Consider the following 12,321-nt stretch of genomic DNA (forward strand, 5'->3'; position numbering starts at 1 on the left):
GGTTCTCCCTTGATCCTCAAGCGAGTTTCACACATCACGCAGACGTCCGCATCTATCCAGTAATGATGCCATTTACAAAAATCTTAAACAACCGAGGCCCGCACCTGCTCAATCAACGCCAACTCAATTTAAGGAAGCTGATCGAAACCATCCAGTTTGGGAAAAGCTAATTTATGCAGTAGCATTCTTTTTATTATTATTGTGAGAGACGTGAAATACACACCACGAAATGAACGTCCGCTTGTTACCCTTTTGTTACTGCGGTGCGAAATCATCGCGCGTAATACCGATTCAATTTTGTCTTGTTTGGTGGTCTGTCAGCACTTTGTGTTCTTCAAGAAAATCAGCTACAGGCTTTTAAATTATGTGCGCGAAACTTTTCTCCATCTGCCACCCGGAACATATTTAAAGAAGAGAGAAAGCAGCCGGGGCCTTGAGATTTCGAAAATGCCGCGCTCTGAAATTTTCACATCAGCCATTGGGAAGATAATTATTATCCGTCACAAACAAAAAAAAAAAACAGCTTTGAAATGAGCATTGATAGTGGCCACGTTTTTTCGGGGCATGTCTTGATGAAATAATTGCAGTTCAGTTCGTTGGTTCAATTGCATTTGTTGGCTCCTTGCAGCATGTCTAGATTTCATCTTTTTCAGTATTCCTAGTGTTCTCATTGTAGTATGAATAACCTGCAGATTTTTCGTTGTTGTTGTTATGCGTTATACAATGCTGAGCGATGTTTTTCCTTTCCTTGAAGCTAGCCATAGAAGTATAAAACTTTCTATAAACTCATTACAATAAGAATCCAGCATACGGTTCATCATCGGCTCGATAAACGTTCGGGAAGTGGCGACTTTTAATGCCGTGATCATGAAGCTTAACAGCAGAGCGTGTTCATCAGATATGCCAGGGGTGACGTAACGCAAGGCGTGAATCGAATCTAAGATTGAAATGGCGTTCTGAATTCTTTTGGTTCCAGATAGAACAAACAAAAATATATAAAAAAAGCATGTCATTGATTGTCATTCAAACCTCAAGAGCGCGTGGAGAAAGTGTTCCGGTTTACATTCGGCAAATCGAAATGAACGGCTAAAATTAACCTATCGTCTGGTTTCATGCGGGAGATCACGTGCGCACGCAAATTTCTTCGTACGGGAATTTTATGAAGTGAAGGCGGCTACAGATCATTTCCTTTGTCTAGTTCATGTTCGTAGGCGCAAATTGCAAACGTAATACTTGGAGGAACGTTTCCACTAATCTACAGGGGCTCTCTCATTTCTCCGATTGCTCGCAAACACATTGCATTGCTAGTCGTGACGTTTCACAGTGACGTTTCACCATGCCCGTCGAAGTTGATTACCAGTACCGCGCCAGCGTCGACCGGCCGGCGAAGCGACGAACTCAGCAGCGCATGCGCGAGGCCCTACAACACCCCAACCGAGCTACCCTGCTTATCGGAGAGAGCGAGTGCGCGTGAACGCGGGCTCGTCTGACGATCTGGATTAAAGAAAAAAAAAAAAGTGTGTCCGAGATATTGACAAAGACAAGTGGTCGCTGTCGCTCTGAGTCTTAGCGCGTTATAGAAAACGTGGGATGGCGGTGCTTCCTCGAGGGTCTAAAAGTACAATCTTCGAACTAGCGCTCCCGGCGGAACGTGGAGCTAGCATCCTTCTTCTTGGAACGGTTTGCAATGGACTGCTTGAATGTGCCGACCACGCGTCACGGGTCGCGTATAGAGCCAACGTTTGGCAAGAACGCGTCTAGCACAACCGATCGCGGTTGCGATAACCCATCGTTGGTAGCGAAAAAAAGAAAGAAAGAAAAAAAAAACACCTACCCGCAGCTTGTTAGCAGTAACCGTAAATGTGGTTCTAAATATAGGTTCGCTGGTCACTGAAACTTTCTCATAACGCACACCACTGTAGTCCAAAAAGAACAAAGCACGCACAATGGATATGATACAGCCGTCACCGCATGATTTCGCGTTTTCCTTATTGCATTACTTTCGTGGGCATGCGCGCTAGGGCCACGCAGGCCAGGAGGCAAGGGGAAAAATAAATAAGAAATGATACGCGATCCTCAGCATTGACTTGGCTGATGTGGCACTCGCATTTATGTTCTTTACCTTAGGCGAGCGCAACGCGCCAACTGAACTCCAATTTCCCATAACGGAAATTCGTATTTGGCCATTTGGTTGTATTTTTGGCTGATGTTCGCGTTTTTCGCCCGAGCATGCGCTTCACTGCGCCGCTCGTTGCCCCTTCAATGCGGCTTCACTGCCCTGCAGGCGTGTTCTGCGTCAAGCCGAACCACCAGGCAAAAAGCCTGGGCGCCGCCATCTTGTTGAGAGCGGCGCCGGGGACACAATCGCGCCTAGCTCATTGAGTTTTCCCCCAAAACTGAACGAAATAGCCTTATTTAAATGAGAAAGATGCCGCGAGTGCCGCAACGAAGGACCTTAAGGATTACCGAAGGGTAACTGAGGGCGACGCGACGAGCTTTGGAAAGAAGAATGATGGGTGTAGCGCTACGGGGGATAAGAATAGAGCAGATTCGGGGGGTGAGCGAACAAACGCGAGCTAATGACACCTTAGTTTAAACCAAGAAAAAGAAATGGGCGTGCGCAGGGCATGCAATGTGGGGGGAAGATCATCAATTAAGGGTTACCGACTGAATTCCAAGAGAAGGGAAGCGTAGCACGGGGTGGCGGAAATTTAGGAGGGCAGATTAGATTAGGAAGGGCGCAGGCACTAGACGGCGACCGTGACCGGGCTTACACGTGACCGGGGTGCTTGGAGAATAATGGGAGAGGTCTTTGCCCTGCAGTGGTCGTAGCCAGCAGGATGATGATGACGAAAAGGTAGCAACAGGTATTCATAACATACAGGTTGGAAAGCTGAGGCACCTCTGAACCCTTGAATATATTTCGCCACACTTGGCCATACGACAAGTTTGTTTTCGAGGCGCTCGGTCCCACTGCAGCGAAAATGTTGCCGGAAATCGGGCACTCCATTTTTGTTTCATAGGGAACCTTTCTTCCACTAGGGCAGCGGATTTTCGCAGGGCGAGCTTGCTGTCGTTTACGGATCAAAGCGATAGTGAACTCCAAAATGCAGTGTTGGCTTTGAGTGGGACTTACATTGATTGCAAAACCCACGGCTAATCACCCTTCCCCCCCCCCCCCCCCCCAAGTGGCTCATTACAGCAGACAATCGTTCAGAAACACCGGCATCGTTGCGTATAGTATGGGAATGGTGCGTGTCACGTGAGTGCTCGCTTCGAGCTTGTGTTCTTCATTTTGATTGAATGAAGTCTCACCTAAGTGAGCGGGGGCCGATCCCGGAGGTAGTGCAATACCGGGCCGACCTGCGGCGGAGGTGAAGCAGGCTTCAAGCACTCCGCCAACTTCCAAAAATAGGTTTAATATCGTGGGTCCATATAGAACCCGTATCAGATATTAAGCTGATAAGAACAGATACTACACTTTGATCTTAGCCAAAAGGCCGAGAAGCGATGTCTTTCACTTCACTCCATTGTACCACTGCCTTGTGGGTGCCCTGGCGACATTGGTAACCTCAGCAACAGCGTGGGCAATCTTATAAAACCCAGCCCGTCTAGAGACTCTATGCTCTCTATCTCGCGAATCAACTCGCGACGCCTCAGTCTTTCACTGTTAACGAAACGCCGTCGCGTAGAAACGAGACCCGAGCGCAAGCTTGTTCGCAAGGCAAAACCAACGAAGGCAACCTCGTAGAAAACGGAACAGGCGAGCGGAAAACACGCGCAAGGGGAATGCTTACTTCCGTCTGAATGCGACCGCTCAAGGCGGCTTTCTTTGAGGCCTTCGTTTCAAGCCCGTGCGCAAGTGTAATACACTACGCGCATTTCCCTCATTTCCTTTTATTTACCGCAAGGCCCACTGAAAGTTTTCATACGGCACAGGCCGGGACGGATTGCAACGTGTCGATTCGACCGCTAGAATTAGGTAGCGCGCCTCATGTACGAATGAAAGAGAATGAAAAAAAAAAAATAAATAAATATAGAAAAGGCTGCGCACTCCTTCCAACCGGAAACATAGAGGGCAGGAAGATCGCCATGTGGAGCACAGGTGTTGTTAAAAAAGAAAGAAAGAAAGAAAGAAATAGCGCTACCCCATCATCTTTACCGTGTGCGTGTATACACACACACGCACACATATGCACGCGCACGCACGCGCGCGCGCGCACGCACACACACACACACACACACACACACACACACATACGCACACATGCTAGCATAGCTTAAGCACAGCTGGAAAGCTCAGCCTTGCGCAAGAAAAAAGGACCACGCCCTTTCGCAAGCCCCTTTGAAACTTTTAAATGAGAAACATGTGTACAGCGAGGTCGTTCGAAACTGGCGCGAAAACGCATCCGCGCCATCTGTGTGCGGAACTAGGAAAACCTACGGCCTTCGCCATACAGAAAGAAAGGTAGATGGCGCGAGCTAACGCTCCGTTGCATACTAAGAACGAGAGCTAGTGAATAATGGCAGAAACGTCTTGGGAAGAGAGAAAAAAACAACAACAACAAAAAAAAAGAAAGACACGCAAGTTGTTGGCTCGCGCAAGCATTCTATTTTACAGCGAGTAAAGAGCATAGCAACTTCTCACAAGAGCAGCAAGAAAGACAAGAAGAACGTGAGAGAGGGGGAGAAACAGGCGCGTTTCTTTGGAATGCAGAGCATGCTGCACACACTATGAAGTGCCAAAGAGACGGGGAAAGCAGATGGCGCGATTGTGTATGTCCTCAAAGCTTGAAAACAATTTCTAAACTACAAGGTGTGCCGAAGTCCGCCTACTCTCATCAGGTTGCTCCCGCCTCCAATTGCATTTAAATTAAAATTACAGTCGCCTCAGAGGCAGAGAGAGAGAGAGAGAGAGAGAAAATGTGTACACTTGCTTCGCGCAGCTGCACCCGTTCAAATTTTACAGCAACAAGAGCACTCCCGCAGGCACAAAGTCCGCTGCCGCGTCCGCCGGGGCGGAATGCACTCGCTTCCGTAAATTGTCGTGCGGCAGACTGCTGCATCGTAGCACACCTGAAACCGCGCAGACGTCAGCGATCGCCGCGAGATCGCTGCGAGCGCTAAAGTCCGAAACCACGTCCGCCGGGGCGGCGGGAGCTCGATACCCCTTCACGAAACTTCTGCGTGTACACCGCCGCACGGCCACGGCGGAGTCGCTGGCATCCTGCGCGCAGTTGCATTGCGTCGCGCCGGGAATCGTTGAAGCCCCACGCAGACGTCGGCGTCGGCCCCGACCTGGCTGCGAGCGCTCGAAGAGACCAAGTCCGAAGCCACGTGAGCCGGGGCGGTGTGAGCGCGACTAAGTCCGAGACGACGTCAGCCGGGGCGGCGTGAGCGAGACCAAGTCCGAGACTACGTCAGCCGGGGCGGCGTGAGCGAGACCAAGTCCGAGACTACGTCAGCCGGGGCGTCGACTAAGTCCGAGACGACGTCAGCCGGGGCGTCGAGCACGCCGCGGTCGCTTTTCCCACTCTTACTCGAAAAATGGCGAAGGGGCCGCGCTAGCGTGCCTTGAATCGGTGAGCGGCGGTACCGCGGCGATCGCGAGAGCTCAAATCGGCCGTGCCAAGGCCAAATATTGGCGCTCGGCTCGGCGCAGTACGCCGCCTTGTCGCACGAGTACGGCCCCGTGGAGGTCTGGTCACTTATCGCTGCTCTTATAAGGGGCCGTACCGCCCTGGCCGACGTTGTACCGTAGTGCCGTTTTCGGCTTGCGCGTGTTCGTGGTGGTGTCCGCGCACCGCTCCGCACTCGAGAATCGTGCCCACGACGACGCGAGCGCTCGGAAGAGACGCAAGTCCGAAACCACGTGAGCCGGGGCGGTGTGAGCGCGACTAAGTCCGAGACGACGTCAGCCGGGGCGGCGTGAGCGAGACTAAGTCCGAGACTACGTCAGCCGGGGCGTCGACCAAGTCCGAGACGACGTCAGCCGGGGCGTCGAGCACGCCGCGCGCGCTTTTCCCACTCTACTCGAAAAATGGCGAAGGGGCCGCGCTAGCGTGCCTTGAATCGGTGAGCGGCGGTACCGCGGCGATCGCGAGAGCTCAAATCGGCCGTGCCAAAGCCAAATATTGGCGCTCGGCTCGGCGCAGTACGCCGCCTTGTCGCACGAGTACGGCCCCGTGGAGGTCTGGTCACTTATCGCTGCTCTTATAAGGGGCCGTACCGCCCTGGCCGACGTTGTACCGTAGTGCCGTTTTCGGCTTGCGCGTGTTCGTGGTGGTGTCCGCGCACCGCTCCGCACTCGAGAATCGTGCCCACGACGACGCGAGCGCTCGGAAGAGACGAAAGTCCGAAACCACGTGAGCCGGGGCGGTGTGAGCGCGACTAAGTCCGAGACGACGTCAGCCGGGGCGGCGTGAGCGAGACTAAGTCCGAGACTACGTCAGCCGGGGCGTCGACCAAGTCCGAGACGACGTCAGCCGGGGCGTCGAGCACGCCGCGCGCGCTTTTCCCACTCTTACTCGAAAAATGGCGAAGGGGCCGCGCTAGCGTGCCTTGAATCGGTGAGCGGCGGTACCGCGGCGATCGCGAGAGCTCAAATCGGCCGTGCCAAAGCCAAATATTGGCGCTCGGCTCGGCGCAGTACGCCGCCTTGTCGCACGAGTACGGCCCCGTGGAGGTCTGGTCACTTATCGCTGCTCTTATAAGGGGCCGTACCGCCCTGGCCGACGTTGTACCGTAGTGCCGTTTTCGGCTTGCGCGTGTTCGTGGTGGTGTCCGCGCACCGCTCCGCACTCGAGAATCGTGCCCACGACGACGCGAGCGCTCGGAAGAGACGAAAGTCCGAAACCACGTGAGCCGGGGCGGTGTGAGCGCGACTAAGTCCGAGACGACGTCAGCCGGGGCGGCGTGAGCGAGACTAAGTCCGAGACTACGTCAGCCGGGGCGACGAGCACGCCGCGCGCGCTTTTCGCACTCTTACTCGAAAAATGGCGAAGGGGCCGCGCTAGCGTGCCTTGAATCGGTGAGCGGCGGTACCGCGGCGATCGCGAGAGCTCAAATCGGCCGTGCCAAGGCCAAATATTGGCGCTCGGCTCGGCGCAGTACGCCGCCTTGTCGCACGAGTACGGCCCCGTGGAGATCTGGTCACTTATCGCTGCTCATATAAGGGGGCCGTACCGCCCTGGCCGACGTTGTACCGTAGTGCCATTTTCGGCTTGCGCGTGTTCGTGGTGGTGTCCGCGCACCGCTCCGCACTCGAGAATCGTGCCCACGACGACGCGAGCGCTCGGAAGAGACGGAAGTCCGAAACCACGTGAGCCGGGGCGGTGTGAGCGCGACTAAGTCCGAGACGACGTCAGCCGGGGCGGCGTGAGCGAGACTAAGTCCGAGACTACGTCAGCCGGGGCGACGAGCACGCCGCGCGCGCTTTTCGCACTCTTACTCGAAAAATGGCGAAGGGGCCGCGCTAGCGTGCCTTGAATCGGTGAGCGGCGGTACCGCGGCGATCGCGAGAGCTCAAATCGGCCGTGCCAAGGCCAAATATTGGCGCTCGGCTCGGCGCAGTACGCCGCCTTGTCGCACGAGTACGGCCCCGTGGAGATCTGGTCACTTATCGCTGCTCATATAAGGGGGCCGTACCGCCCTGGCCGACGTTGTACCGTAGTGCCGTTTTCGGCTTGCGCGTGTTCGTGGTGGTGTCCGCGCACCGCTCCGCACTCGAGAATCGTGCCCACGACGACGCGAGCGCTCGGAAGAGACAGAAGTCCGAAACCACCTGAGCCGGGCCGCGGCGGGAGCTCGACGCCCGTCACGCAACTTTGGCGTACAAGCCACCGCACGGCCGCGACTGAGTCGTCGCCACCGTCCGGCTGGCTGCACTATAGCACGCCGGGAACCGGGAAAGAACCGCGCAGAGGTCGTCGTTTTGCCGCGGCGTTGGCGCGAGCGCGCGAAGAGACAAAGTCCGAAACGGCGTCAGCCGGGGTGTCGAGCACGCCGCCCGCGCCGGTCGCACTCGTGCTCGGAAACGGCGAAAGGGCCGCGCTAGCGTGCGGCCCCGTAGGGGCACAGAAAGGCGATTGTTCTGGAAACCGCGCTGTCCATAGGCGAGAGATTGCCGTTCGCGCATTCGGTCGACGCGCTGCGCTTTCACGACTTCGGCATTGCGCTGCCGACGTAAGCTTTCCATCTCGCTCGCGGCGCTGCGAGGCGGCACGATTTTCGCCAAACGCTCGTCGAAAGTGGCACGAGTACGGCCCCATGGAGATTTGGGAACTTATCGCTGCTATTATATGGGGGTCCCAGAGAGCAGTCGCCCCCAAAAGCGACCTGGGTGTTTGATATGCGGCGGGCTTCGTGCCCGTCAAGCGTGTCCCCGGTATCGCTCCCGTGGATCCCACAGCTGACGTCTGCAGCCTCATCCGCTTGATGCGTTAGGGGCTGGTTGTCGGACGACGCTTTCTCCACGATATCGAGTTGTGTTCCGCATCGTCCTCGGACGAGTCAAATGCGAAAGCGCCGAAGGCGCGGGCGTGACCCGTCGCCTGGCGGCTTTGCCGTCTCGGCTACGTTGCAAGTGTCGGTCGGTCCACCTGTGCTGCGGGCTCAAGAGAAACCGCAAGCCGTGATCGAGTCGACACAACCAGTCTATCGAGAATGTTGCGTGCTTCTTGCCGCGTGGCGATACCCGGCCCTTCGGGGAGGGCGCCGTAGCGAGCTCGAACGCCGTCGTCTCGGACTGTGCAAAGTGCTACTCTTTGCAAGAACGAAGCGTGCTGGGGCGCCTGAAGGTGGCCTCGGCATCGCAAAAACGGCGTCCGGCCTGCTTGACAGGCGGGACGCGCAGTTGAACGATTACCTGGTTGATCCTGCCAGTAATCATATGCTTGTCTCAAAGATTAAGCCATGCATGTCTAAGTACATGCCGAAATAAGGCGAAACCGCGAATGGCTCATTAAATCAGTTATGGTTCCTTAGATCGTTTCTTCCTACTTGGATAACTGTGGCAATTCTAGAGCTAATACATGCAGTGAGCCTGAAGCCCTTTGGGCGACGGGTGCTTTTATTAGACCAAGATCGATCGGGTTTCGGCCCGTATTGTGTGGTGACTCTGGATAACTTTGTGCTGATCGCATGGCCACGAGCCGGCGACGTTTCTTTCAAGTGTCTGCCTTATCAACTTTCGATGGTAGGTTACTTGCTTACCATGGTTGTTACGGGTAACGGAGAATCAGGGTTCGATTCCGGAGAGGGAGCCTGAGAAACGGCTACCACATCCAAGGAAGGCAGCAGGCGCGCAAATTACCCACTCCCGGCACGGGGAGGTAGTGACGAAAAATAACAATACGGGACTCTTTTGAGGCCCCGTAATTGAAATGAGTACACTCTAAATCCTTTAACGAGGATCAATTGGAGGGCAAGTCTGGTGCCAGCAGCCGCGGTAATTCCAGCTCCAATAGCGTATACTAAAGCTGCTGCGGTTAAAAAGCTCGTAGTTGGATCTCAGTTCCAGACGAGTAGTGCATCTACCCGATGCGACGGCTCGGACTGAACATCATGCCGGTCCTTTCTTGGTGCACTTCATTGTGTGCCTCGAGAAGGCCGGTGCTTTTACTTTGAAAAAATTAGAGTGCTCAACGCAGGCGAGTCGCCTGAATAAACTTGCATGGAATAATAGAACAAGACCTCGTTTCTGTTCTGTTGGTTTTTGGAATACGAGGTAATGATTAAGAGGGACAGACGGGGGCATTCGTATTGCGGCGCTAGAGGTGAAATTCTTGGACCGTCGCAAGACGAACTACTGCGAAAGCATTTGCCAAGAATGTTTTCTTTGATCAAGAACGAAAGTCAGAGGTTCGAAGGCGATCAGATACCGCCCTAGTTCTGACCATAAACGATGCCAACCAGCGATCCGCCTGAGTTACTCAAATGACTCGGCGGGCAGCTTCCGGGAAACCAAAGTGTTTGGGTTCCGGGGGAAGTATGGTTGCAAAGCTGAAACTTAAAGGAATTGACGGAAGGGCACCACCAGGAGTGGAGCCTGCGGCTTAATTTGACTCAACACGGGAAAACTTACCCGGCCCGGACACTGGGAGGATTGACAGATTGAGAGCTCTTTCTTGATTCGGTGGATGGTGGTGCATGGCCGTTCTTAGTTGGTGGAGCGATTTGTCTGGTTAATTCCGATAACGAACGAGACTCTAGCCTATTAAATAGGTGCGGGGTTCCCAGCACCTTACAACCTTCTTAGAGGGACAAGCGGCTCCTAGCCGCACGAAACAGAGCAATAACAGGTCTGTGATGCCCTTAGATGTCCGGGGCCGCACGCGCGCTACACTGAAGGAAGCAGCGTGTCTTTATCCCTGTCTGAAAAGACTGGGTAACCCGTGGAACTTCTTTCGTGATTGGGATAGGGGCTTGCAATTGTTCCCCTTGAACGAGGAATTCCCAGTAAGCGCGAGTCATAAGCTCGCGTTGATTACGTCCCTGCCCTTTGTACACACCGCCCGTCGCTACTACCGATTGAATGATTTAGTGAGGTCTTCGGACCGATGTCCGGCGCGGCCTTTCGGTTGCGCCGGTCTGTTGGAAAGATGACCAAACTTGATCATTTAGAGGAAGTAAAAGTCGTAACAAGGTTTCCGTAGGTGAACCTGCGGAAGGATCATTACCGGATTGTTCGAGGGTGACGAGCGCCATTGTTTCTACCCCGTGTGGGTGAAGCAGCTCGCTGCGCCCGACGCTTTCCGCCGCTGGCCCCGCTTGGACGCGGGGACGGCTATACCCGAACATGCCGGGGATTGCCCGAATTTCGAAGGGCGCCCCGTGCCAAATTTGTTGCGCCCAGTGGACGCCGGCTGCAACCTTGGACGGTTGGCTTGGCCGCGCCCGCGGGTAGAAACGGCGTAACGCACACTGTTGGGTGGGCTTTCTGAAGTCCGCCTCGGCACTCTTGCGCGGAATGGGAGTAAGACGACCCGACCTGCTGCTCTTGCCCAGTACGAGGGGAACGGCGAAGCGTGCGGTCGGTCAAGGAACTGACGGTCGAGAGCTAATGCCGCTGCCGCTTAGTACACACGGAACCGTGGTGCGAGCGCTCTCCCGTCCTCCGCGGCAAACGCTGCCGAGTCTGAAAAGGCTGGCGGCTGCCGGTCGCTTCCTGCGGCGAGTGTGGAGTAACGACCCGACTTTGTTGCTGCCCAAGTACTAAAGGAACGGTGCGGCGCTCGGTCGGTCATGGAACCGGCGGTATTGAGGGTGCGGCTGCCAAGTACGGAAGGAACCGTGGCCTAAAGCACTCTCCCGTCCTCCGCGGCAAATTCCACCGCGCCCGAAAGGGCCGGAGGCTGCCGGTCGGCTCCCGCTCGTGACGCGCGAGGTGTCGAGTTCGCGGTTCAATGCGACGACGTCTGCAGGCTATTTGCCCGCCGCCGAGGGAAAGGCGGCGTTGCTGCGAAGTACCGAAGGAAACGCGGCTTTGCTACGTCGGAAGCGTTCTGCGGTTTGCGGACTTGTGCGCTTTGGGAAGGCGCCGCACGTCGAAAGAGGAAGTACGGACAGACGAGGGACTGTAATCCCGTATTCGAACGCACTTGCGGCCAGGCCCTTGCTGGCTTCGTCTTCCGCCTCAAGTAGACTTGTTGTGGCTCCGGCGCAGAGAGCCGTCCCTGGCACTGGCCGAGTGGCTTTGGAGAGCTGCGCGAGTACGCGCGCGCCAAGCTCTTGTCTTTCGTCTCGAGTAGGCTGTTGGATCAGCAGCGGTCATGCGGAAACGCGTGACCGCCGAACGAAAGAGCGAAACAGGAGTAGCGCACGCCGAAAGGCGCTCTTCGAAACCACACACAGGGAGACGCCACGTGCCTGAAACACTGGTTGTACTGTACTGAATTGAACAAACTATTTTTCACGACTCTAAGCGGTGGATCACTCGGTTCTCGGGTCGATGAAGAACGCAGCCAGCTGCGAGACTTGGTGTGAATTGCAGGACACACTGAGCACTGATTCTTTGAACGCACATTGCGGCCTTGGGTCTTCCCTTGGCTTCGTCTGTCTGAGGGTCGGATCACATATCAAGAGAGCCTTCGGCGCACAGGGAACGTGCGTCCGTCGACTCGTTTTGACCGCGTCGGCATCATGGACAGTACGTTGAGCGCTGAAGCCACGCGCCAGCAACCTCACGAGAAGGAGACGGTGGCGAGCCGTCGTGCCAAATCTTCGAAGAGACGGAAACGAGGCATTACTACTGCAGCGTGACGAGTGCGCGCCTCTGGCAAGACCGCCGCAGGATGGAGTCGGATACCTGCAGGGAAAGAG

General features: G+C 55.3%; 3 non-coding genes across 3 annotated transcripts; 2 read left to right on the forward strand and 1 right to left on the reverse strand.

The window, feature by feature from the left end:
- Positions 1-3,320: 3,320 nt before the first annotated feature.
- On the reverse strand, positions 3,321-3,512 carry LOC139053540 (U2 spliceosomal RNA). Its single transcript, XR_011510549.1, has one exon. It is a non-coding gene; the product is annotated as a U2 spliceosomal RNA (small nuclear RNA).
- A 5,351-nt stretch (positions 3,513-8,863) lies between these two features.
- LOC139053549 (small subunit ribosomal RNA) lies at positions 8,864-10,678 on the forward strand. Its single transcript, XR_011510556.1, has one exon. It is a non-coding gene; the product is annotated as a small subunit ribosomal RNA (ribosomal RNA).
- Positions 10,679-11,915: 1,237 nt separating this feature from the next.
- On the forward strand, positions 11,916-12,068 carry LOC139053558 (5.8S ribosomal RNA). Its single transcript, XR_011510562.1, has one exon. It is a non-coding gene; the product is annotated as a 5.8S ribosomal RNA (ribosomal RNA).
- The last annotated feature ends 253 nt before the right edge of the window (positions 12,069-12,321 follow it).

The sequence above is a fragment of the Dermacentor albipictus genome, unplaced genomic scaffold, assembly GCF_038994185.2.
Source record: "Dermacentor albipictus isolate Rhodes 1998 colony unplaced genomic scaffold, USDA_Dalb.pri_finalv2 scaffold_150, whole genome shotgun sequence".
In the NCBI taxonomy this organism is placed as follows: domain Eukaryota; kingdom Metazoa; phylum Arthropoda; class Arachnida; order Ixodida; family Ixodidae; genus Dermacentor; species Dermacentor albipictus.